This window comes from Lonchura striata, chromosome 4A (assembly GCF_050655825.1).
Source record: "Lonchura striata isolate lonStrDom1 chromosome 4A, ASM5065582v1, whole genome shotgun sequence".
Classification (NCBI taxonomy): Eukaryota; Metazoa; Chordata; class Aves; order Passeriformes; family Estrildidae; genus Lonchura; species Lonchura striata.
Window position 1 is genome coordinate 13,594,601 of NC_140742.1, and position 27,906 is coordinate 13,622,506.

The 27,906-nt window shown below is 38.8% G+C and overlaps 1 long non-coding RNA gene across 1 annotated transcript in view; it reads left to right on the forward strand.

Annotated features, from left to right (window-relative positions):
- The first annotated feature begins 226 nt into the window (after window positions 1-226).
- The window catches only part of LOC146763287 (uncharacterized), a 48,726-nt gene continuing 21,046 nt past the window's right edge, over window positions 227-27,906 (forward strand). Inside the window, exon 1 of the long non-coding RNA XR_014952442.1 lies at window positions 227-6,164. This is a non-coding gene — a long non-coding RNA (uncharacterized LOC146763287). The remainder of the gene's footprint in view (window positions 6,165-27,906) is intronic.

Below are 27,906 nucleotides of genomic sequence, written 5' to 3' on the forward strand. Positions count from 1 at the left end.
ATTCTAGTAATGAGCACTGGAAGTAAGAGCTATGTTTTAAGCCATTTGAGTTATATTTTAATCCTTCCTTCCCCTGTTCTGCTTAAAGAGAAGGAAAAATGATTTTATGTAACAAATTCATTTTGTTGCATATTTTGTTGCCAGTGTATATCTGGCTGTATTTTATGCTGAAAACTGTCTTGGTGCTTTAAGGCTTTGGGACTTGGTTAATTTTGTTCCCAAACTTCTCCATCACTGCCAAGCTACCTCAGCCCCAAACCCTGGGCAGTGCAGATCACCTGACTGAGGATTCCTGCAGGGAATGCATTTAAATCTCAGCAGATTTTGGTACATTTTTGCTTTTTTCCCCCACTTACTCACTTATTTTTTCCCCTGGATCTGATGGGAAATCCACAAAAACCCAAACTTTGACACCCCTGTGCCCATAACCATGGCTGTAAGGTGTTTGCTGTTGGTGTCACCACTGGTTTGTGAGGTCACACTCATGTACCTTCAAATCTGGGATGTCCCAAGGGCTTCAGTCCAGTGGGAATGTTCCAGGTGAAGGTGGGGATGGGGCTGGAGATACGTGGGGACTTTGATTTTCCCTGGGCTGTGCTGAGGGAGGAAGGAGAGAGGGAAGCTCCTCCTGGTGACTGCCTCATGTCTGGGCTCAGCCTTTGGAGCATGCAGGGGGGTCAGAGGGGTCTCTTCATTTGTCCTGTGGGGCAGGTGTGTGGAGCCAGTGCCATGCCAGTGTTTCATTCTCCTGGTTTAGTTCTACCCCTAAGGACAGGTTTGCTGCAACAACTCTATTCTTGTTGACCTTTCAGTGTGGGGGTGTCCCCTTGTTCCTGCCCCCTGCATGACCCAGCCCTACTCCTCTCATCAGGTGAATGTGACAAGCACATTTCTCTCCCTCTCAGGATTTTTCATAGAGGTGCACAGAGAGAAATTAAAGAGAAAATAATTTCTATTTCTGCTCCTTGTTTTTCCTATGTAGAATGTGTTTAGAAAATTGTTTACCTGGAGTGAGTGCTTGGTTGGATTCTGGTGAGGATTGTTTGAGCCTGATGGCCAATCCAACCTACCTGGGGCTGGACTCTCAGAGAGGGTCAGGAGTTGTGTTATGAGTTAGAGTCAGAGAAAGTAGTATGTAGTTTTAGTATTCTCCTTTTATATAGTATATTAATGTATTTTAGCTTAGTTATAATAAAGAAATAATTTAGCCTTTTGAATTGAGTCAGACATGGTCATTTCTTCCCATTGGGTTTGCCTGCATTTGCAATAGGTGAATACAACAAGGAGCTTCTGAACTTTTCTCCCCAATGACATCAGATGGTCTAACACCAAAAGAACCTGTAGTGTGTCCTTCTTCTCTTGCATGCTCCTGTTCCTGCTGCTGAGATGCTGAGCTGGTGTGTGGTTCAGAGCTCTGCTCCCACCTGTACCAGACACAGCAGAGCTGCCTCCTGCCCTGTAGATGCTCCTTTGCAGACCCCTTCTCTGCTCCCCATGCACAGTGAGTTGGGTCCCTGCAGGAGGCAGGGTGAGCCAGGCAGCCTGGCTGAGCTTGCCCTGAGTACTCCTGTGCCTCTGACTTGTGGGACTGTGACCTGGAGTGCCAGGGGAGACAGAATGACATTTAAAAAGTAGTAAACAATTGCTCCACAGCTGTGGACACATTGCATGGAGACCAGAGTTGCCATTCCTTGTGAGGGATATTTTCAGTGTTATTCCCTGAGCTAACTCATAGGAATTAAATCCTGTTTCCTGCATTTAGAAATGCTTTCTGGTTCTGCAGCTTCAGAGCTCTCCTGTGTTCTTTTCCAACACTTATCTGAATCAGTCAATCTCTTACCTGTTTTTTGTTCCCCTCTTTGGCAGTGTTTCTGCTGTGTGGCTCTCCCAGTGCAGCTCCATGCCTTCCCTGTCTGTTATCACAGGTGGGCACAGCTCCAAGAGCAGCAATGAGACCCCTGTGAGGTTGAAAGAGAAGGGGAAAAGCAGATAAGAGCCCTGTGACAGCCACAGATCTGCTGATTAATTCATATATGAGACACCATGACTCGGGCTTTTGTTTTGATGAAAGGAAGTAGAGAAGAAAAGGTCACTTCTTGCCCCACCTTTGGGGCAGTTGGTGACATTCTCACTGTCCAGTTTGCAGCAGGGTTGGAGCTGCTGCTCAGAAGATTATCCAGAGCACTCTGTGCTGCTGCCATAGGCACCTTCTGCAGTGCATGTGCAGCCAAGCCCTTGCCAGACAAACTCCATATGCTGAAATGTTTTTCCAGAGGCTGTTTCAGCCATGTGTGTGTGTTCTTCAGTCAGACTGCAGCTGAAGTCTGAGGTCAGCAGTGCCACCTCTTCTTGTTTCAGTCAGTGCAGGAAGCTGATGTGCAGACAATTATTAAGAAAGGAATATATTTTTTCTGCATTTCTTACAAAGAAGCAGAATCATAATTTATGCCAATTAATATCTTAATTTTTACAGGAATCTTCTTGGATTACTTTTTCAGAGAGTGTTCTGTTAAATCTTTCTCATTTGCATAAATTCACATGAATAGTGGTGTGACTTAATTTGTACTACTGTGCTATATGTAGACACTGAAAAGGTGCTTAATTTCCATTGAAAATATTCATATGCAAATGTTCCATATTTTTGAAGTGGTTGCAGTTCTGCTGAGGAGGTAGATCCGCCTCTATTATACCACACAACAGATCTCTTTTATATTTAGATTTTTACTCTGAGAAGAGAGCAATGCACTTGCTGAAAATTGGTTGGATACCAAAATGAAGTGCTAGCTTTGGATTGTCAAAATTAGATATTTTAAAATAAGGAATTAATAGCTCCCAGTTTCTGTCTCGTTGGTGTTGGCATGAGGCAGAGATGCTGTCAGGCCTGAGGCTGCAGTCTCTGCCAGTTGTCTCTGCCTTGTTGCTTGCCTGGCCCTGTTCTTTCTTGGTGAGGTGCTGTATTTCTGTCGTGTTTCAATGAGGGAAGACATCTCTGCCTCATGTGGCTAAGTGCTGCTGGTCCTGTGGCCATGGAGAGGTCTGTTTAGGAGAATAATCCTCTGGCTCTATGAAAAGGAAAAAAATATACTTTTAAATATCTCTGGAGAACAAGTTTGGTTTGGGATTTTTTTTTTTTCTTAGACAACTGTAAATTATAGAAAGATTTTTGTATTCTTGAAGTTCTCTTTAATGTTTGCAGATAAATCTAATTCAGCAGGAGACGTTGATTTTAAAAAGTATAAATTCTGGTCTGTAACAAGACCGGAAGTATGATTTTAGTTTTATTTCTGACACTGAAGCATTTCCTCTTGGTTGAGGGCCGGCATTGTTGAGTCAGAGTAGTGCTTTGAGCTACTCCCAAACTGGTGGCAGAACCTGCATGATTTAACACAGCTTGTAATCTTTAAGGGTCTTTTGTTTTCCATCTAGATGTTTTGAGAAATGTAGTATTTTGTTTTCAGTTGTTTGCATACATATATTTACTTTACTTTTAAACTGAGTAATTTTCAGGGAGAAAAATATTTCCAAGATGGTAAAGAGTTAATATTTCTGTAAGAAGAGGAAACTCTGGAAGTGTCTTTATACTGTAAATTAATGGACAGACATTCATTAATTTGGACTGAAATCCTCCATCTGATGCAAAAAACCCTTGTCATGGGTCAGGTTTACAAACTGCTGAGAGACTGAAAATCAGAATGATTGGAAGCAAAGCTATCAATGTAAGGAGATGTGTCAGCTCTTGCAGGGGATGGGATTGCAGATGTTCATAGGAAGAACACTAAATCCTTGTCCTGACATGAATTTTTATAAACCTTTCTGCAAGCAAGATGAAACAAATAAGGTAATACACTTGTTTCAGTATTCATCACATTTGGCTCAGCTAAATGTAGTGATTAGGTATTATAGTACATCATAGCATTAGATTTTGTGGGTGGAAAAATAACTTTCCTACCCTATGAAATATGAGCTCTGAGAAATTTTCCTGCTCAAAACCAGAATGACACTGGAGCCACTCATAGTCAGAGTGCTTTTTCTTTGTGTTTTGTTTGTTTCAAACTGCAATATCGATGGGGAGCACAGAAACAGTAGCAAAAACACCCAGCAGCTGGGGCTCATGGAGTTGGGATACTCAGTGTTCAGATTTTAAATTCCTACTCTGAATCATGAACAATATGGGGATTTTAGTGTGCCAGGTAATTGGAATAGCAGCCTGACTGCTAGATTGGAAAGGCTTGCTTCAAAATGTGATTTTAATTTTTTTTTAAATTTTTGAAGTCCTCATGGTCTCTCTGGATAGGATACAGCTCTTTGTGAGACAAACAGCTCATATTTGTGCTTTATGTACTTGCAGCAATGTATGTGTCCATCCATAATGAATGCCTGCAGTAGAACACAGACACAAAATAATCAGGAAATAGAACATTTTACTGTAAATACTGTGATGATTCCATGTGCAAATAATTCTTCAAGCTCTGCATCAGACAGTCTGGTCAGAACATGTTTACCACAATGCCCAGCATAGCTGTGAATCACAGTCTGAAGAGAGGTACTGGAAATAAAGTTGCACTATGAGCTGTTGTCCTTGTTCTGATTTAGGAAGGTCTAATTAATCAGATTGGATCTTTTGGACAACCACAAAACTCTGTTTTGCTGCCATGAAATGTTAGACCAAATTGCCATGAGCTTTTAGTTAGGCTGGGAGCAAAGATTGGAAACTGCTCCAGGAGCAGTCTGAGAATGGGATGTAGAAATAGGAAAGAGCAATACTGGGGCAACAATAAGGGAAAAAATCCAGAATGCAGGAGCAATTCCTCTGTTTATAGTGGAAGGATTATAGCAAGCAAGGCATAGGTGCTGCATGAGTGGAGATCAATATGAATTCCATCCCCTTAAAGGCATATTGATCTTGGGCACGTACATCACTCGTAATCTCCCCGCTGTAACTGGCAAACCAAACTGTAAAAAATGAGGATGGCAGGACTGAGCTAGGAGATTAAAGAAGAAAAATGTAAAGAAGTGTGCACTTTCGATCCCTGGAATGTGAAAAGCACAAGGTCATCTGCTGTTGTGACTAGGTTGACTATAAAATCTAAGTGACTCATTGATTTCATACACCTAGCCCATAAAATATTTTGGTTTATATGATATAATCTTCCTTTCCATTAACTTGAACCGAGTCACTTTATAAGCAGCTTGAGTTTAGCATATCAGTCAAAGATTGATTGTGCCTAGGAACTGTGTCTATGTTTGGGAGGACACTGTTTATGGGGTTTTCAGAGTTTTTAGAGTCGAGTAAAAAAATATTGTAGACTTATCTGTGAATTGGTAAGTGGCATTTTCTGTTGTTTGGTTGTTTTTTTTTTTGTTTGTTTTTGTTTTTGTTTTTTTTTTTGTTTTGTTTCCTTAACATTCAGTAAAGAGCAAAGGTCTGACATTCCTTTTAGTCTTTCCACTTCAAAGAAGTCAGTAATACCAGTAGGAAGAATTGACCTTGTTTATATCAGTGCCATTCCATGAATAAAACTAAATGACATCTCTGATCTTTGAGTTGGTTATGTCTAATTCTGCACTTTGTATGGATGAATATAGGCAGGCAAGTCCTTGTGATGCAAACACAAGAACTTAATCTTTCGTAGAAAGCAGGGAGATTTATTTTAGAATGCAAACCCCTTTCTTTTCCAGAGTAAGCTACTGGAAAAATCAGGTGACCCAGATAGGAAGAAATGATGATGTCTGGCTCCAGATCAGGAGGCTGAAGGATAGGTTTATTAAAACTATGCTATATTACATTAATGTACTATTTAAAGAGATACTATCCTATTATACATTCTTCTTACTTACCTATTTATCAACTAACTCACAAACTTGTGACCCTGCTGAGAGTCCAGACACAGCTGGATCCCATTGGTTACTGAACCCAAATAACCTTCACCAGAATCCAATCCAGCAATCACTGCAGGTGAACAATCTCCACACCACATTCCACATGGGGAAAACAAAGGAGCAGAGAGAAAGATTGCTTTCTTGTCTTTGTGCTTCTCCTGAGAGACATAATTATGTCTCTCTGTCCAGAGAATGTGAATGCCACAGCCAGAAAATCTTGCTCCAAAAATAACTTTTCAAGACAAACCCCAAGGATGTTCACTGACTGTGTTAAGAGTGTACAGGTAAAATGTACAGGTAAAAACTAGAGGTGTGCTGTTGGGTGGAGGTTCTAGTGCAGGACTTAGGCAGCCTGATTTATTTGTGTGCTGTATTGCTCCCATTTTACAGAAAAGAGTCAGGTGATGGGGTTATGTCAGTGTGAGATTAAAAATGATGTATCAGAGATGTATGCAATGACATAGATGGTATTCTGAAAATCACTTTGAGTAAGGAGTTTAGTGGCATTCCATGCTGATGTGGGGTTATGTATGAGATTCCCATTAAGCAGCATGAGCAAAACCATGGTTCCTTCCCCCTCCCTCTGTATTTCCTTTGTGACATCTGTACTGGTTTCTGGAAAGAGAAAGATTGTATTTCTGTGCCTCCTGGGTGGCAGTGCCCAGGTGAAGCAGGCAATGGAAACTAGGCTGATCTGTTCCTCTTGGGTGTCTGGGACCCTCCACACCTGTTGAGCTATTTCTGTTTGTGTTCTGAATTGTCAAAGAAAAGGCCTTTATTATGGGTTATATATCTCTCTCCACTGGCTCCATCCTGAGCATGCAGTCTCCAGCTTTTCAGGAGGAGACTGTAGGTGCCCTAAACCTTGAGTCTTACACAAACTGCTGCTCTTTCACAGGCTTTGAAAGCACCATGTGAGTGATTCACTGAAAAAGGCTGTTTAGTGATTCTGCCAAGTGCAAAAGGGAAGTTGAGAAAACAGAGAAAAATGAGAGATGGCAGCAAGTATAACTCTCTCCTCACTTCAGCAATGTTTTTTCTCCGACTCTGTGGAGATGAAGATGTCTTTTGTTCATGTTTCAGTATTTATTCCCAAACCAGTGTCTAAGATCACTGAAGTCACTCTTGAGTGCCAGTTTATCCATAGGTAGTTGTGTGCTTTAACTCTCTCAGTCCAGAGTTCCCAATAGTTACTATTTATTTGTTTACCTTTGTAAAACAGCATTTAAACATAATTTGTTAGGTACCTGGGTTAGGATTCTGACTTTTGTTGCTGCTGTACAGATCTCATTGTACTGCCATTGCTCATGTTGCAGCATGACACTTTGTTGGTAACTGATTTTCAACATTGAGATTGTGTTAACTTTTGGGAATGGAGAGAAAGTTTTAATACTGGGCCATTTGGGATTGAATTTTTTTAGTCTGACACAGATGGCAAGAGACTGTCAGTGTGTTTTACTACAAATTCATCTTTCCAAGCTATGCTGAAATATTTTTAAATTAACTTTAAAATGCATTGTAATCTACTGTTCTGTGGGAGCCCTAGACAAGTATCTCATCACCTAAAAATTGTCACTGTGTGAGTGGGGGATCAGAGACATGCCATTATCCTTGTTTTGATTTATCATGATTAAGGACATAGCTAAATTAATTTGCAGTGCTTTACTGCATGCATGGCTCTACAAAATACTGAGGTGTTCAAATGGCTGGATGAAACTAATACTTCACTTTTGTATCAAGCCCTCCACATAATCTATTGATTAATGAATAATTTACCACATGCAAAAACATTTATTCAAAGCATGCATTATTTTTCAGTGAAAGAATTGCTTGGAATATTCATAGGGGGCATTTTTGTGGAACATTATTTCATCTGAAAGAGCTGCTTCAGAAGTACCCTGGCCATCACACCACAACTGCTTCTGGCCAGAGCAGTACTCCCTAAAATATTTTAAAATATTAGACTTGCACACAACTAAAGCAAATTCCCATCTGTGAAACAGCATGCCACCTCACCTGAGAGGAGTCTGTTTTTGAATAGATAGAATTTTTTATTTCTTTCTGTGGAGGCAGTTGCAGCAGGCAGGACGATTAACTTAAATATACATAGTTTAGGAAGAAGCTTTTTTCTCTTTCTTGTTGACAACCCTGCAATCAGAATGATGCCATCCATGTGAAAGGAAGAAGCAGGAAGCGTTTCCTAATTGGCTTATAGGTAACTGGAGGAGAAAGCAATTAAACACAGGCAGGTATAATAACAGCCATCCATCAAAATAAATGATTCTGTAAGTCTGAGAGCTCTGGGTGTCCTGTTAGCTCCTTACTTGAATTTAAACAAGGGCCATGAGGCTGGCTCTCTCAAGGCAGAGACTACTCCTGACATTCCTTAGGGAGATGGCAGTGAGCTCCAGGCTTTCCCTCATATAGCCTGTGAGCAGATAAAAGCCCAGGAGGTCCTTTTTTGGAGTCCCTACTTGGAGGTACCATTTGAGCTGTTATTTTGCCATTTAGTTGTTGCACAGAGAATAATTTCCTGTAAGGACCTGGATGCTGAGGCTGTGCAGTGGGAAGCCAGGGGCTGAGCCACAGCAAAGCTGCTGTGACTGAGTGTGGGGTGCCAGTCCCAGCTCGGGGGTGCCAGGGGCTCCTGCATGCCCGGGCAGGGAGGGATCCTCAGGAGTGGGGCTGAAGGAGGACGTGGGGGGTCACAGTGACCCCAAGAGCAGCATAAGTGTGGGAATCCAAAGCTTCCCTCTGGCTGCCCTGGCAGGTCTGGGACCCTGGCAGGGGTCAGGAACCCCCCTGGACAGAGCCCCCAGAGACACTGGCTGTGATCTCTGTCCATGGAAAAGAGTTTTCAATTTTACAGCATGAATTACAAGCTCTGAGTGTTTCATATAAGTAATAATTAAGTGTGGCATGTGTGCAAAAGTAAAATTTTAGGATTCTAGATTAGGGATTCAAAGGGGACAAGATGGAGGAAATTGGGTGTGTCTTGTCCTTTTTCTCCTCTTCATGCCCTCCATGTCTCACTGTGGTGTTGGCATTTTTCTGTTGGTTCAGGCTGGGGACACACTGTCCAACGTAGGTGACAGATATTGGCACGTTCTTGTAAATGCAGCCCAGGGAGTTTCTGGTATTTAATGTTTGTCACATCCCACTGAGGGCAGAGCCCCACACGCTGCCCTGCAGGACAGAGCTGGGCAGGGCAGCAGAACATGTGAGAGATAAACAGAATAAACAACCTGGAAACCAGCACAGACCAATTATGGCTTCTGCTTTGGCAGTGGGGCAGAAAGACAGAGACTTTCTACAGTCTCAGAATCATCCATACCTCAGATTCCAACACAGAAGCAATTCTGTGGTGTGCTGCACCAGAAAATACAGGGAGGCACAGGAGATGGGCTGATGGAGCAGCATGGAAGGTGAAGAAGGGACAGAGGAGAGAGCCTGGGATGTGGCAGGAACTTCACCTGGGTAAGGGAACAAATCCTACCTTTGGAGCAAATTTGATCCCTCTGCCTCTCTGAAGTTCAAGGACAGGAATCTTGCTGGTTGCTAGCAGCAAGCCAATTCTTAGCTCCTGAAAAATGTACCTCCCACTGGGAAGTTAATTTATTAGAATGCAACAAAATAAGGTCAATTGCTCAAAAACTGAGCAATGAGATTTGCTTGTTGGTTTGGTTTTGTATTTGTCAGTAAAATTAAAACATCTTTCAGAACTAGACAGAATCAAAGTATATTAGCTTAATTGGCATGTTATGTAGATTAATAAAGTTTAATGCTTGAAGGTTGTGAGTATGCTTAGAGTTTATTATGACTGTTAATCAGAATTAAAAAGCTCTGAGGAAATTTCAAAGCCATAAGGACTTTTCTACTCATATAAGCCCTTTGGTATTAACTTACTGCCAATACATCAGCTTGTCGTAAAAATGTAAATGAGGAATGTATTGGTACTGCAATATCCTTTTAGCATTAGTTTCTTATATATTTTTACTGGGGAAGTCTGATTTGCACACTGTGCCAGCAATGGAATCCTTTAATGGTTATCTGGGGTTGTTTTCTGAGATCCTGATGTTGTCCCTGGGTGTCCCAGAGCACAGATCCTTGGATTGTTGCTCTGGTTTATTTTCTTTCTTAATTCACACCATATTTTGTAGAAGATTCAGATAAACTGTGACTGTTTGGAATTTGGCACAGGCCACATTCAAGTTGTGACCTGATACTTAAAAGTGGAGTTCAGTTATGGGATAAAAAAAAAGTTAAAACTTTCAGGGCCATAGGGAAGATATTTGTTTGTTTTTTTAAATCTGCTGCATGGAGTATCAGATACTTCTCAGTGGTGTTGAGAAGTTCTGTTCATGTCTAAATGCAGGATAAAGGAAATATTTTGCTTTTCTCTTTGAATACCCTGTTAGACGCCCATATTGAGAGCACAGGAGTCAAAAGCAGTTTTAGAAGTTTTGATTCTAAAAACTTCAAAATATCCAACCTTTTTCAATTCCTTCTTTGATCTCCTAGCTTATAAACTCAGGATCAGCTTCAGTTGTGACTAATTCTACAAACCTTGGTGGAATTTTGGCCAAGGACAAATTATGCCAGGATGTTGAATTACATAATTTCTAAACAGAGGTACTTTCTTAGCAAACCTATAAATATTGTTGAAAGCAGTGCAGAAGTAAGGGATTCTTGTTGTTTTGTGCTGAAAGTGCAAAAGTAATCTCTAGAGTTCCTCATCCCTTGCCAGTTTTATTCCTACTGTGTGCACAGTAAATTTCATAAAATATTAAACTATAGTAAATATTTAATAAATAATTTATTTTCATTATATAAGTTCACTCACCAATATATGAAGTGCTGAATAGATAGTTATATAAATATTTTAAAGTGACAAATATATAAATATTTAAATGGCCAATATAAATATTTTAAATGTAGGAACAAGGGCCACATTCTCCCTTTCCTCCCTCAGAGCTGAGTAGGTATAATTGCTGACAGCACTTTGCATTTCTGAAGTAAAAGCCTCAGACAAAGAAATCTGTATTTTCATTTATGTCAGTAAACTTTTGGACTAGGTCAGTAAATTAAATATAATAAATTTCAGTATTTAATAGGGACGAAAATGTTATTATGGTTTTATGCATTGAATAGAATTTGGGGAATATTACAAAGAGACAGGGCAAGTATTAGCTTAAATTGAAAATGGAAAAAAATTATTATAAGTGTATTTGTTTTAGCTGGCTTCATAGAATTGTAAGGATAATACAGATGAGAAGACTTTGGTGAGGGAATCAGTTTTTGACTAATAGGAAGTGAGAGGAAAGTTCTTTGAAGGTTTTTTTCTTCGTTGGTTTTTTTTTTTTTTAACACCTTCCAGCATAAGAATAGGAAAATGGATGTCCAGATCAGTCTTCCAGATTGTATTTTCCTATACAAATAACCCTGCAGTCTATCAGGGAAGGAGTAGAATTATAAATTGCAAAATTTACAAGGAGACATTAAATGCTGTATTTGCCAAACTAAATTAAAAATTAGTACATGTGAAAGGGTAGTAGACTTAAGAAAAAATTGGATAAATTTCTTTTGGTCAACCTGATGTGGTTTGATGCTTTATGTGCCTGCATGAAACTTGTCCCAACAAGGAGAAGCCCAGCAGACATCCTAGGATACTCAGGAGTGAACACTTTAGCAGATTCACCTAAAATAGTCATGTAATATACAGAGGAGGAAGTGATTAATGCATTTGTAAATGACACAGGACAGCTAATCCATCATTTCCTGGAGGAAACAACAAATTTACTTTAGACAACTTGAGAAGCTTGCAGAACAATATAGCTGTTCATAACCATTGTTGATTGTATTACTTTTCTTTCCCATTTTAACGAAAGTCTCTTTTTCAAATAGTGTAATACAGAAAGAATCAAGTAATTATTTGTTTGGGGATAATTAAAGCCACAATTAAATAAGCTGTCAAACAGTTGAAAATTAGGAGGTTTCTGCTTGACTTCTTTAAAGATATCTCTTATTAACCAGTCTAAATTCCTGTGCACTGTCCAAGAACAAAATCATTCAGCTCTGAATAACTTGTTATTTCTATATTAATTAAGCTTAATCATCCTGCTTAAAAAACCCACACAGATGCTAAAGTTTATCATCAGATCAGCTGACATTTGTTGGCTCTTTTGGCATGAAAAATAATTATTAAATACATGATGCTGAGCTGTGCTTTCTTTTGTTTAGGCAGCAGCAAAACCACACACAAAGTCAAACTTTCCTACTTTGAACTGCACTAGACAGATTTTGTGACCATCACAGCATCTGCAGAAAGAAAACTTTGTGTGAGAATGTATTGCAGAATAGGAATGGCCTGTTCAGTGAAGAAGATGCTTCTGTCAAACCTGTGCTGGTGCTCTGGCGCTTCCTTGGTGCAAGTGAGTGCTGAGTGTGTTTTGAGGGCAGTGCTGCTGGGGGTCAGGGAGCGCTGCTGCAGGCAGACAGTCTCAGAGATCTGCCAGGAGGCCAGTCTGCACTGGCAAGGCAGTTTGCCAGGTTTGATGCCTTCCTTGGTGGTACAAAGATCAGGTGAACTTCCTTCAGGTCAGACCAAGCAGTGCACACACTTGGGTGTTGGAACATCTCCTGAGTATCCCCTGCAGAGGGCTGAGTGCTGGTGAATTGCACAAAGGAGGAGCCCAAATGCCAAAGTCTCCTCACATCTCCTCAGTTTTGAAGACCTTCAGTTTTGATGCCTTCCTTGGTGGTACAAAGATCAGGTGAACTTCCTTCAGGTCAGACCAAGCAGTGCACACACTTGGGTGTTGGAACATCTCCTGAGTATCCCCTGCAGAGGGCTGAGTGCTGGTGAATTGCACAAAGGAGGAGCCCAAATGCCAAAGTCTCCTCACATCTCCTCAGTTTTGAAGACCACCCTGGGTCGGGGCTGGCTCAGTGTGGTGAAAAAACCTCCTCCAGCCCGTGCTTCCAAAGAAAGGCTCAGCAGTCTCTGTTGCTCGGTCTCAAGGCAGTTTATTACAAGTTATCTAAAAGATTTTCTTCTGGGGCTGCTGTGGTTTGCTCACAGCTCAGGCAGAGGCACACACACACCCTGACATCCTCTCTGACCCCGACTGCTTCTTCTCTCCCCGCCAGGGCTGCTGCTGTCTTTTATATGGGACATTACGTGTGACATGGTTACAGTTTTTCCCCAATGCCTATTACCTATATTAAATGGTGATTTTCTATCTTTTATATGGGACATTACGTGTGACATGGTTACAGTTTTTCCCCAATGCCTATTACCTATATTAAATGGTGATTTTCTATCTTTTATATGGTACATTACGTGTTACATGGTTACAGTTTTTCCCCAATGCCTATTACCTATATTAAATGGTGCTTTTCTACTCTAAACCAATCTGTGAGTGCCAACATCACCAAGAACATGGAGGTAAGGAAGGAGAAAGAGGGAGGACAGGGCAGGCCCAGATCCCAAATCCATCTTAAAACCTCTGACCCCCATGTACAAAACCAAAACCCCCCTGTACAGCACTAAAAAATTCTTCCCTCTATTTTGTGACTACTTTTACTATAACATCTAAACTTTTGTGACTTCTTGTTCTTCCTGCGAGGTTGGTAACTCATTCCAAGGTTCAAACCCAAAATCACAGCTGTTTCCAGCTGCCTGCCAGGGTCTCAAATGCTTCTGACCTGGGCCTGGAACCTCCAAAAATGTCTGAGGGACATTTTAAGTTCCAACACTCAGAATTGACAACTATCATGTTTTGAGCAGCCAAATCCCAGCCTGCAGCCTGATTTGGCTCAAGACCAAGACAGGTGCACCCAAAGGTAATGATGAGTTGGTTTGAAGCATTCACGATGGGGATGCACAAAGGGCACCTAGATCAGGTATGAATGTTATTGTTTTCTAACAATATTTCCCCTATTCTTCATGGGGACAGTTTATGATGGATTGAAGAAATTAGAAATATTGTTTTATTTCTAATCCAGAGTAGAATTAGAAAGGGAGAATAATTATTTTACCTTCTGAAATGAAGCATGATTGAGCAAAACTGAATCCGACTTACTGCACAAATTAACACTCTTCTATTTGCAAATAATAGACAAGTCATGTACCAATTGCTTGAATGGGAATCAGTGGAAATGTCCTGCTCACTGCACTAGTAAATAACAATGGTTCATAATAGTTCATTGCAAGCATTCAGAAATTAAAGAATGATTGCTTAATTTTAGTAAAAGACATTCCCAGATGCCTTAGTATTGTCTCTCTTATCTGTAAGAGTTACATGATAATATCACAGTAACAGCTTCAGGAGCTCCTCTTAGAAACATAAATTTATAATGGATGGGAATTTGAATGAAGTTTACATATTAACTATGTATTATCAAGTGTTGGCTTGAATTTGCTGGCCCTGTTATGTTTGAACTCCTTACAATCAAAGGCATGATAGAAATACCTTTATCTTCTTCAACCCTGCACCTTTTAGTTGATATAGTTTGATTATGCAGATGTTAATTCTATGGTAAAGATAACTGGGCTGGCACAGGTTGTTACTCTATTGTGTGGGAAAGTAAAGAATAAAATCTACTTGTTGAGGAGGAAGGGAAGTAAGGGAAGATAATAGATGTTGATGTAATTCTTCAGATCTGGAGAGATGCTTTTTAATTAGAGTTTGCTTGATTGGAGTTTGTCAAAGCTGATTACCTTTTTCCTCATGAGTATTAGTATTCTCTTGAAACTAAATGGACTGCACCTTCACATTTTGAACTTGTCCCACTGGTAGCAGATCCCACAAAGGAAATGTAATAGGTCTCAGTGAGATGGTGCCAAGCACAGGTTGTGCAGGAGCCTTCCTGGGGATTATGCAGCTGCTTAAACTTTAAAACTTGCCTTAATATCAAATTGAGGCCATGTAGAACTAGGCTTCAAATTAGCCTGAGAGTGAATCAGTTGAAAAAACTGCTTTCCTTAGCCAGGGAAGTATTTCAAGCACAAATAGATGCAGTTTCACAAGAGCTGATAAGTATTTCTTGGTTACTATTAAAACTACCAAGATCTATCATTTGATTGAAGATGCACTTTTAAAAACCAGATTCCAGACATGGTTTCATTACTTAGCATAATTGTAAAGTGGGTGCTCACAGGCATGTATTACAAGGCCATACTCATATTTGGGAATGTTAGGGAGACCTTGTTTATTTTGGTAGAGATACAGTTTAGTACTGTTTAAATTCCTACAAGATAAACAAAAACACTTTGTCTTCTAGTGAAAGACCAGATAGTTGAGCAGCATAAACTGCAAATGAAATCTGTACTTTCAATGCAGACTTAGAAGTACTTTGAATGGAAAAAGAAGTAAAATTGAAAAGAAGGAAAGTAGACATGAAGGAGTCTCTTTGCTGCAGTGCAGCTCTCTGGTTTTTAGCCAGTTCAAAATGTCTGTCAAATAACATACCCCAGTCATTGTTAGATTGGTGCCCTACAGAGGCTTATGTTCTTAGGCTTGAGTTGTTATCATTTAGAAAAAATGTTATTTCAGAAGTCCAATTTATTGCCAAGTACTTCAGGGTCCTCTGGGGTCAGGTCTTGGTTGAACCACAGTACCGTATGTGCCTTAGGGAGAGGTGGTGTGTTGTTGATAGTAAGGAAATAAAAATTGCTTGAGGGAATCGAGCCACAGAAAAACAAAGCTCCCTTGGAAACAGCTAGTTGAGATAACTTCAGATTTCTCTTTAGCCCCTTCCTGTATAAAATGGTTATTCTTCCACTTCAGGAACAACTAACAACAAATCTTTGCAGCAAAATGAAAAGATGAAGAGTGCCTGTAGTCAGCTCTACCACCATGGAGCTTCAACAAAGCAGAGCATCAGAGTGTCACTGGGCCAGTGCTGCAGAGATGTCTCCAGGCTTCTCACAGATCAGGAAGCACTGCCAGCACTTCTGAAGTGGAAGCACTTTGCAAACACAACGTAAAAGGGAGAGCAGCAAGCCTTTGTTTATAAATCTATGTAGCATTTTATTGAATTTCTATGTTATGCACTTGACTTAAAGGGAAGGAGTGAAGTACATTTTAAAAAAGTATTTCTCTGATAAGGAAATAAGACAAGGTATTCTATCCATGAATGCCTGTTCAAGTTGCTTCTTGCAGCTCCTGTGTAAGGATTGATTTCTGAACACTTTTGGGAGAATAAAGGCGATCAGCAAAGGCTGAGTTCTTCCCAATAAAGTCTTTTTCTCAACAAGAGAGCCAGTCAGTTGCAAAAATGCCTTTTTGGCTTTTTCTGATGCCTGATATATCTCTGAATGTCTGTTCTTAACACATGAGAGACCTGAAGAAAGTTCACTGGAATGGATGAGTAGGCAAAGAAGAATCCAAGTGAGGTCAGACACAGTAGCTCCTTTGGCCACTATTTGCATGTTTTCCTTTCTAGTGTATTGTAGTTTGCTCAGATTTTTCTTCCAGATGAAGGCTGTGCTATGGCTCAAGGCAAATGAGAAATTCATATTCTTCCAGTAGTTTCATGAGACTGGCTGGACCTGATTGCAGTACAGAAAGAAAGGAGGGAGGAAATGCATCAGCTTTACAGGGCATCCTTAGAGGGTGTGTGATATCTATTTGTGTTAAAAGAACAGTTCTGCTTGTAAATCCTCAAGGGATTTCTCTCTCTCCTGTGCTGTGGAGAAAGCAGGATGTAGTAGTGCAGTGCAAGGGGAGTAGAACTATCCTGGCTTAGTCTAACATGCATCTTGTGCCAATATGAACACTGGCCTAATTACCAGTCCCTTTAGGGTCATACTAGTCCTGGAATGCAGCTGTTTATGTTAATATTGAATTTAGTTAACTCCATTTGCTTTGTAGAGATAGGCACAGAAAGGAAACATTTTAATGTCAGTAGCAAAAGATAAAACAGTTTTACTGATCATGGGACAGACCAAATAATCTCTGCTGCAACAGGGAAAACTTGAAATGGAAAGATGCCCTAAATAACAATCACACCTGGGAGTTTTTCCTCTTCTTAAGATAAGAGGTGTGGACTTAGGAGGAAATTATTGCATTTTAACATTGAGTGCAGTCCTAGTAGAATGAAATTCAACAAAAAACCCATAACCCTGGATAAGGTCTAGATAATGCAAGCTGTAGTCTTTTGATAGTCTGGTGTATCTTTGTGTAGATAAAGAAACTTGTGCTTTTTGAAGGTGAATTTGGTATGTGCCTGGAAGTACCTTTTTCTGCTATACAGGCAGGTGTGTAGGGCAGGAGCTGCCAGTGCAGCCACACTGACACAATTCACACACAATTCATGTGTGTACTCACAGGGCATTGGTAAAAAGTTGCTGTTTTTTTTTTTTTTTTTCCCAGCAGTTTCATCTCTTCAGAAATTGAAAATCAAAGCCTTGTGGTGAGGTTGCGTTCAGGGCTGTCAGCACCCCTGGGATTGCCTACCTGTATGCCTCACTTCCCCTCTTAGTTTATCTTCTGCAAAGGTATTTTGGCAGAGATTTCTAGTACAGGTCATTTGAAACTAAGTTTTACCTTCCTACTTTTTTATTTCTATCACAGGCAGAAATTAGTAAGGAGAAATGCCATAGGAAGTAGATACCTGACTGTCTCATGCCACTGGCATGCAATACCTCAAAGTAAAAAATTGCTTTCTATCAAGAAAAAAGTGTTTGGATTATTGAGCTTTCATGAAAAGTTATTAATTTGATTTGACTTGTTTTACTTATGTTCTTAATTAGTTTCTATACAGTGGGTGTTTATAATCAGTGGGGCCAAGTGCTATGTACAATGGGAATAGATTTGAAACCAACAACTAAAACTTAAGGAAAAGAAAATGGGTTTTGGTATATTGAAGTTCTCAATAATATTGATGCTCCAAAAATGGTGTTTTTTGGTTGCGTTTCAGAAGTCTTCAGGATTTTATTTTTTGCTGTGGGATTTCAGATTAGTAGGACTTTGACCTTAAGAGAATTTTACACTCTTTAAAATAGTGGTGCATAGTAAAACTGCCAATATTTTTAAGGCCAATTGAATCAATGTTTTATGGTCTCTGTCTTATTTTGTTTTTAACACTTGGTTGGCAGCTTTGGACCAGTATGAAGTTGACATGATTGACTTTTGCCACAACTTAAGATCACCTTTAATACAGTATGGTAACAACAACTTCCTTAAAGAGGGGAAGATATCTCTAGTAGAGAGATACACTATTGGCAGAGGGTTAAAGGAGTGAGTACCTTGCAATTCATTACTTTTTAGGTTATATTTTTGGATAGCTGGTTAGAGAAACAGGAAGAAAAAATGTGAAGGATTTAATCTTCTAACCTCAGTTAATTGAAAAGTTATTATTTTTCTTCCTGCAGCAAAATTTTACTTGCATTTAAAAGCTGAAAGGTTCACACTATACATCACTTGAAAGTAAAGGATTTTGGATTTCAAAATAACTTGACTTTTTGTCCTTTGCTCTTGGTTATGGCATGACTAGGCTCTATCTTTTATGTTCTATCTGGTTTCTTCTGCAGAGAAATCCTGGTGAAGCACAGGAGTCTTGGCTTGTTCATGTTGGTGTGGTTCATAAATCAGGCTGAGGAGAGCTGCAGTTCCAGGCACCCCTGTTCAGGCTGCTCTGTCAGTGCTTCCAACCAGAAATGCTATGATCCCCCTCTTCTGATTTCAATCAAATTCTGACTTTTCCATAGATGTAGATGCATCTTTAATTTTTAAATTTCTTTTTTAAATGGAAAGTGGTTCTGAGGTGAACTAATTTTCTTGGAAAAGCAGTACTTTAGAAGGGAGAAGTTCCTTTAGTTTGAATTTTAGGCTTTCTTTAGTTCCTCCCACAAGCATTATACATGTTTTCATGTACCAAGTAATTTATGTGAGTTTCTGCATATATTCTTTCATTCTGGCCCACTGTTGGGGCTCTTTGTTCAAGACAGGAAAAAGGATAAACTTTTTTGGTGTTACTTACATCACAGAAAACAACTTTTACCCTGAGAGAAATGCTTTTGTCCAGTGAATGTTTTTGATTATCCTTTTAGTACCTTGGAAGTAGCTTCTACTTGTATTCTGGTTTTGAAAAATGTTCTACAGTAGCAATAAGTACCTTTCAAACTGGAATTAAAATTCTTTATCAGAGGAAGTACTAATAGTCAATTGTTTTCTTGTGCCAAAAGTTTTCCTTTTTTCCTTTTTTTTTTTTTTTTTTTTTTTTTACTCCAGAAATTTATTTTCTATAGAGGTTTGCAAGCTTAAGTTATACAAAAGTCTGAGAAAGATCTTTTTATTTGACAACAGCTGAATAAGTTCAGAAGTATAAACTCCACAGATGATAACTTATTGTGCTTGCATTTTATTTAGCAAGATGTGTTTTTACAGCAACTGACATGAGACCTGATGAGAAATGAGGTACCTCCATAGCCTGGGTTTCCCACCAGCTCAGATGCCAAATGCTTCACAAAACTACAAGTTGTATTCAGTGACTATCACTGACTTGCTGTCATTTTGATTGTACCACTTCATTCTGATGTTTCACTCTGGTATTTTTTTAAAAGAGAAGATGTCTTACAAAATGTGAGAACTGGGCAGTGGGAAATTTGGGTCTCTTCATGGTCTTGGGCTGTGCTGTAAATCATTATTTCTATTGCTTTTTAGTTCACTTTGACAGGCATGTTTTTACTTGCTAACTTGCTTTAACTAACTCTGTGCTAGAGGTGTGCCTCTAGATGAGGTTGTTATAGAAAGTTTCTGACAAATTTCTGAAGATGAAGTTAGGAAAAATTATTAGGTTATCAAGCTATGAAAAAACTTTTTAACATAATATAGCACACTTTTGCTTTGTGAAAGAAAATAGTTGATGAAGATTGGGATGCATGTCTGAAACTTCTCTGAAACATGGCCTTGAAGCCAAAACCAAAGGATTCCTCAAGGAAAAGTGTTGTTGTGTAATTACACAGTCTCTCATAGTGGGTGCTCCTCCATTTGTCATTACAATAACAATATTCATAGAATGAAGGGGACAATAATGTACATAAGGAAGATGAAAAGAAAATTCATAGTTTTTATGCAGATTACACAGCTTGCAGTTGAAAAGCTGATCTAAGAGCCTGAAGTTATTTCTTCTGCTTAGCAAAGATAAAAATTGGGAGCTTGTCCATAAAATGGAATTACTGACTTCTCTTCTATTTCTCAATTTCTATCTTTTTATGTTAAGAACTAAAAAAGAAACTAAGAATGGAAAAGAAAGAAGATGTAAAAAGTTAAAATGGAAACAGGAAGAAAAAAACACCTTGCTCTCTCTCAAAATCTGATTCTGTAATCCTTTTCAGTTTGTCTCTGAATATTATCTGCAGTTTTCAATCACCTGTTTTTCTTGATTATCTTTGAATTGAAGAACATCAAGTGTTTAAACAGGATTGGGCTCTAAGGCTCTATTTCATATAGTTTTCATTAATCTGCGAGTAAAAAATTACTGAATTGTCCCAGGTATCAGAATGACAACAGCTGCTCACAGTGGCTTGTTTTATGCACTGTTATTGGGAAATACTTCTGAAATTTAAGTCCTTCCTGAGCACTACTTAGTTACTGTGATAAATTTCCATTTCCAGCACTGTTTGTAGCATTGTACATGCAGCAGTGATTTACATCATCAGTGTCAGAAATGCTGATTGATGGGGAAGTGGGTGCCTCATCCAAAAAAGCAATTGCTGACAGTTACTTTTTCTTTAATAATCCACAATGATTTAGGTGGGTTACCCAGCACGCTCTGTAATCCAGGGGTTTAGGTATTTCAGCAAAGGTGTAAATTAAGCAATGGAAGGTTCTTCTGAGGTATTTAGAATTCATACTTCAAATCCTATTTATTTCAGGTAGTCTGATATAAAAACATAAATACAATAAATCTTTATAGCTGCTTTTGTCTGTTTTGGACCACTTAATCTTTTTTTTTGCTTTTCTGATGTTTATTTGTTGTGATGCTGGGAAGGATTTTTTTTTATGCCTAAACCTATTCCTTTTGAAAACAGACCCTGCATAGGTCAGGACTTTCTGTCTTTTTGTAACTTTGGAGGCTCTTTGGGCTGCTTTGTGAGAAGCACTTATGATGAATTATACAAATGATTGTCCCCACTGAGCATGTGTGGAGGTTCAAGTTCATTAGAAGAAGTTAAGTGGAAGGTGAGAAGATTCACTGTGGTGTATTCTCAGAATGAATGTGGGGGTTTGGCACAATATTTATTGTTTCCACTTCAGGTAATATTTTTAAATTGGGTTTTGTGTCAAAGAACAAAATATAAGTTAGATCTCTTTGTTATCTCTCTACAGCTTAAAAATTACTCTTCAGTGTTGATTATAAAATATGCCACAGAAATAATATTTTTTTTTATATACCTTCCTGCAACTCTTGCATGTGCTATACTTTGCAGTACCTCATAAATAGCAGGGAATAGTAAAAACCTTTTGCAAGTTCTTCATGGTTTGTGGAGTTGTGTTATTGCATGTTTTGTTATCATTTTGCAATGTGATGGTTTGATCCGATGTACCCCCACATTCAGCTTGGTTTGTCCCTGTTTTCCCGCCTTACCCTGGGTGTCAATCAACCCCTAAAGTGCTGAGTCATTCCCTTGGCCCCGCCCAGGCTCCCTGTCAGTCATTCGGTGTCCCCGCCCATACATCCAGAACCTTCCATCCTGGGTGCCCGGTGATTGGACAGGGGCCTGGGGCCCCGCCCATATCCATCCCTCATTGGTTCCCTTATGTGTCCGTCTATACAAGAGCCACGCCCCTTGTGCTCCCATTGGCTGGCATTGTTCAGGTGTGGTTGGGCTCTGCTGCGCTACAACAAACTTTGGATTCAGCCCCTAACAAGAGACTCTCTTCTTTGCCACGCCGTGGGATTCAGCTGCGCCCGTCAGACCCACAGAGCGCTCTCCAAAGCCCTGCTGGGCTCAGCGGAGGCTGCTTCCATCTGCCCTTCTCGCCCCATCGGGAGCTAGCCGGGGCAGAAAGGGACTGAGAACTGAGACTGGGGTGGGAACGCGGCAATGGTTGTTTTTATTTATGCTCAAACACCTCATTTCAGTTGGAGTACATGTGTACAACAATATTTGTGTAGATTTTGAGGATTCTCTGGACTCTGAGAATAATAGAGTTGTGTTGCAAACTTTTATTCTGTGACCCACCTCAAAGGGAAGCACAATGCTTCCATATTGGTTGGGAGAATAAAAGAATATAATCAGGTGCTAAAATGCAAATTTATGTAACATGGCTGCACAATCTGAAATAACCAAGACTAACTGCCAGTGTCTGCTGCATTATCCATGAACAAAAATAGATGGTACTGGTCTAAATTATTCTACACATACACTTAAAAGGCTTTACTTGACAAGAGCATGCTGTAGAAGGGAAGCAGTAATCTTTTCTTGTAATGACCCTGTCAGAATGGATGTTGGAATTGCTGTGCTGGTTTCAATCAGGGATATCTAAGAGTGTGAGGGTACATAAATACAGAGTCAAATTCTTCTGTCAGACACAAGCTCAGTACGTCAGGGTAGTTGAGGCCAAAGTTAGTGCTGCCACTCCAAAGGGTGGCTGGGGTTTGCCTTTGGATTTCACTTTGGAACTGCCAGTGAGGTGCTTTGAAGTTAATTCAGAAGAAAAGCCTGATGCAGGTTTGCTTATGTGAGCCTTCAGGGGCTGCTGCAAAAGATTGAATGAATCCTCATGTTGCATGGGCTTTAAAAAGTTATTTTTAAGCTTGTTTTCTTAAATCTGTGATACCCTCAAAACTCAGTGGCCTCAGAATCCACAATAGCCCATGTGAACAGCCTTATGAGTAAATTAAATTGCTTGGCCTATTGGTGTAAATTATCTCCAAATAATGTGTGGTGGGATTTAGCTGAAGGCAAAAATGGTAAGCATTTTCTATTTGAAGTGGGACAAAGTCTTTAAAATGAAACAAGTTCTCTTAGAATCAGAGGTTAGACCTTGATTTTTCTGGGACTGGTTATTTGCTATTTAGTAGTGATATATTGTTCACTCTTCTGGACTTTTTGTAAAATGCCACTTAGAAATGAGAGAATAGTTTAAAAGGTGATACATGGACATGTAGAGAGAAATAGAAGAAGGGAGAAATGAGAAATCAGAGAAAAATGGAGGTCTTGTGCATGACACTTGGAAGTTTTGCTTTTGCAATATGTAATTGTGACAAAAATAAAGCCATGACTGACATCATTGATTCTTTAAACACTGAGGTCTTTAAATCAAGTTTTTTTGTCGTATGAGAAATGAATCCACTGAGGGACCAGATGATTTATCAATAGATTCTAGGTGTCCTTTTTTATGTAGGAAATGTGCTTTGACTCATATGTGCTACCTACCTGGGGCAGCCTCTATATGCTGCCATAGTTTTGTCTTAGTCCTTTTAAGATAAGAAGGCAACAGCTTTTAATAGATCTTATTATTTTTATGTCTTGATGTTGGGCATACATGAAAAATGTTAAATCATGGGGCCAGATTGCATGATCATATCAGTAAGAGGTATTTATACTTAATCAATTTAACTTTCATTGGAAAAAGTGGATGCAACATCTGTGAATAACTGCTAATTATATCTAGCCCCCAGTAGATGGAAATATTGCTACAATGTTAGTGATTCAATATAATGAAGTTTCTCTGTTTCAGAGACCTTGTGATTCTTTCCTTCTGTCTTAAACTTTTTGGCAAGCATGAATCCTCTAAGCTGATATCATAAATATTATTGCGGAATACAAATCTGATGCCTTTTTTTGCTCTTATTTATGATTCAGGTTTATTGAAATCATACATATATATTGGTTAACGTGAAAATAGGCATTTCTAATTATGTTCAGAATAGAACTAATCTAGCTGTAGCTGTGCTGGTCATCTGGTAATGACAAACTGATATACGAAGAAAGGAGGAAAAACTTCATTTGGTTTTTAGTTTTTATTTATACCTCAGTTGAATAGCAAATTATTTGGTGGGAGAAGGAGACGACAGTAGAAATTATAGGTCATTAATTATTTCAGTTGGTATTATGTGGTGTTAAATGTTAAACTGAAGATGTTGCTGTTTAAATGAAGAAGTGGAGGTTTCTTAGAATTATTTGCCTGTGGTGACCCTTACTAAAGAAAGCTAAATAAAGGATATAGTATGTGTATGTCTGAATATATTTATATAAACATATATAATAGAAGTATAATAAAAAATAGAAAAAAATGTATAGGTGTGAAAAATAGATTCAAAGAAATACATGTATCCTGCCTTGTATATGCTAGTATACATATTGGTAAATAAAAATGGGAATGGAGTAATGTAGAGCAGTTGTAAAATCTAGGAATGGATGTTATATAGTTGGTTTGCCCACAGGAAATTCAACTTGCACTTATTCCTGACAAAGCTTTGTCTAAACTATTTCTGAAAATATCCAGTGATAGTCCATGGGTTCCTTCACTGTCTGCTCCAGAGGTGCCTTGACCATTAGGAAATTATGGTAATTATCTTGGTTCATAACCTGAGCCTTTCCTGTCTAACTTCTTCCTGTTTTTCCCCCTCCTAACTCCAGCCAATAGAGAGAAGGACACGTTCCCATCCTGAACTGCTCTGGCATATTGAGGTCCACTCCTAAATCAGTTCTGTGTGTTTTACTGGCAAAATAAAAGGTCGACCATTGATGTTCTTTACCTGCTTGCCTGCATGTATAGGTTGAAAAGGTATGGGGAGAATAAAATTTTAATTCTGCTGATGCAAAATAAATCCTACAGGGTCCCACTAGTTTTAAATGTATTTTAGACACCAGCTCAGGAGGGGGAAAGCCCTTTCAGTAAAAGATCTCTCTCAAATGCCCAGTTTGAGATTATGAATTCTCCTGTTTTCACTCCTGCTTTAAAATTCTGTTCCTTCAGATTGGCAATTAAGGTGCTTTAATGCTATATATGATAATCCTTCCAAAGCATAACAATAAATACATTTGCAGTAAGCTGTTTGTAGACCATGGGGGAGGATGAGAGGAGAGGTCAGGGGAGCTGTGGAAGAGATTTACTTGCTGATGAAATATTCCATGAACAAAATAAAGGATAAATATGAATAAATTATTTGCAGCAGTGGCTTGGTTTCCAGCTGCACTGGCAATGAGATAATATGTTTCAATATCGTTTATGAATTAATTTAGAAAGACATACAGTATTTAAAAAGCTTATGAGAAGGTCATGAGTGTAAAGCTGCTTTGAAAAACCCAGCATGAATTTTTTCACAGAGAACATCAGATTCCAACATGCTTTTCAAATGCTGCATTTTTGGGAACACTATTCTTATGTTAAATTGTTAATAATTTTGCTAAAACTTTATGTGGTTAGAACAGAAAAGTATGCTAATTCTAATGAATATTTTAAAGCATGGAAATGCTTTTTATTCCAGTTTTTAAGCTAAAAGAAAAGACTAGTGAAATATTACAAAATGTCTGCACATTAAAATGTTATTTTTGAAATTTTGAAATAATTTGAGCAGATGCATTAAATTCACACATCAAAGGCTTCAATGCATTTGTTCATAGATCTCTGCTTTGAGCACTGCTCAAAGTTTCTTTCCTCTCCCAGGGAGATCGGCGTTTTTGATTTCCCAGCCAAGTAAACTTCAGGGTCTGCTTCTCAAGGCATTGTTGTGGGCTACTCCACTTTCTGATGGTTTAAAGTTAGGAATAGCTCAACAGTATTTACAGAGATGTAGTTCCTTCAGAAAAAAAAGGTGTGTTTTCCTCCAAGGTGTATCATGCCTTCAGAGTTAGAGCCCAAGGTCTGTTAACTGTCTTTTGATGTTAGTTCTATGGATGCACTTGGGTTTCTGTAGTTTAGCCAGAAAATGAGTATCTTGATTCCTCAAGAAAATGAAAAACTTAATCTGCCTTGAGCCAGGGGTGCTCAGGCTCATTTTAACTGCTGTCTTTTTTCTTGTTTCTTTTCTCCTGATGCATTTTCATTCTATGCAATCAGACCATATGTCTGATTTTTGGGAGTAAGGGGTGGTATCAGGCACATAAGTCTGCAATTTCTCATAATGGTATCCAGTTCTTGTATTATTGAAGGAGACAGGAGTAATAGAACTTTCGTATTTATCTTGTTTTCAGTTATAGGTAGATTCATTTTACACTTTTCAGTAGGGTTTACTTAGTGGTATTGGTAACCCCTAGGAAAAAAATAAAATCTTTGCATGCAATACTGTTTGTAAAGGAGGTTTTGTCAAGGGCTTGATTTTATTATGCTGAATCTTGTCAAAATCAAAGCTTCCCGAGGAAGAAGGAAAAATATTCAGTTGGTTGTGTCTCTAGGCCACAGTTATTTGAGGGAAATACAATAGCAAGTGATTGGACAAAATAGTGGTGCAAACTTGGGAGAAAAACATATGCATGTCTTAAGAAAAAATAGAAAATTATGCATGCTTCTTCTGTTGGTTTTATGAGTTATCAAGAGGCACCTTAGCAATGTGAAATTTGTCCTTTCTTGTGGACTACAACCAAGGGGAACTGTAAGGAAAAGTTTTCTCCTGTGGACTCACAATCAATCTTTAGGTCAGAATAAATGATAATGGAAAAGTGTGGTTATTAGGTCTAATGCATGGTTTCTAGAGAATTAATCTGACAGGTCATTCAATAGGGTATTATCATACAGAAGCTCTCAAGACTGCAGGTTGTGATTTGGTTAATAAAATATGCTGAATATTTAACAAATTTGAGTCCAGTGGCACACAGTATCCAAAGCATCTCCTCTACCATGCTGCCTGGTGCAAGTTATTTTAATGGGCTTCAGTATGTAGGTAGAGGGGAAAAGAATTTGTCTACTGTGACTCATTAATACAATTTTTCTTTTTTTTTTTTTATTTATGGATTAATGCTTAAGTGTCTATAGAAAAAATTGCTGGCTTGTTTCCTTCCCTCCTTTGACAAACACAGAATGTGTCACAGCTCCCTCTGATTTTAAAGAGGTATTGGAAGGAGAAACAAACATTTTTTGTTGCTGAAGGGACAGAGTTTTAGAACATTAAAAAAAAAAATTGTTTTAAATAGAAGAGTTAAAGAAAAAGGACTATATTTAAACCATGTCTTTTCTTTTAGCAAAAGATTAAATAAGAAATAACCTAGGGAGGCAGCTTTAATTTAAAATTAAGGTGCTTCACTTAAATTTAGAAAAATTAGAGGTTTTATTCTTGAGCTTTTCTAAGAGCTGCGGTGTGATTTGAGGGGTGAGTTTTTATGCCTCTTTTCTCACTGTGAAAATGGCCATATTCCTGTAAACTGATTTTATGAAATAATTTTCAGCTTCTTTTGGAATGAACTGTTGATTAAGTATATTGTTAGAGTGTTTTTTTTTTTTATGAAAACTTGATCACAAAGAACAAAAATGAACTAAAGAACATATCTGGGTTCTCCTTGACTGTGGCATGCAACTCCAGTTTTTTTGTTATTTGTCAAATAATTCTTGTGGTGCACTGAAGTATGTAAAAAGGAAGAATTGATGTGTTCCTGGGGAATCCCAGCTGGTTGCAAGGGGAGTTTTTATCTCTTTTATTTTAATGATTGTGAGAAAGTGAATCTTGGTGAGTGTTGTCTTTTGAGCTGTAAAGGGAGGCCTCAAACTTGGCCCAAAGTTTGGAAGAGGAAGAATCTCTGCAGGTACAGGGAGGGCAGTCAGAGCTGTGCTACCCTGCCAGCTGAAACATTTCATTGCCTTGTCTGCTACACTCTGTGTTGGAACAATGAAAATAATGGTCAGGTTTTATGTACAGAGTACAGACTTCTTGCTGTAGGCCATATCAGATGAAAGTTCATTCATGGTTCAGTTCTTGATCTAGTTCTGTTTGATGTCAATGTTTAATTTTGTCAAGGGAATATGAGAATATGCCACTGCCAAATCCAGGGATGCTGTTGATATTTCACTTGATCTCTATCATCTTGTTGTAAATACAAATCCTTGGCAGACATGACTGGCATTGAATAAGTGT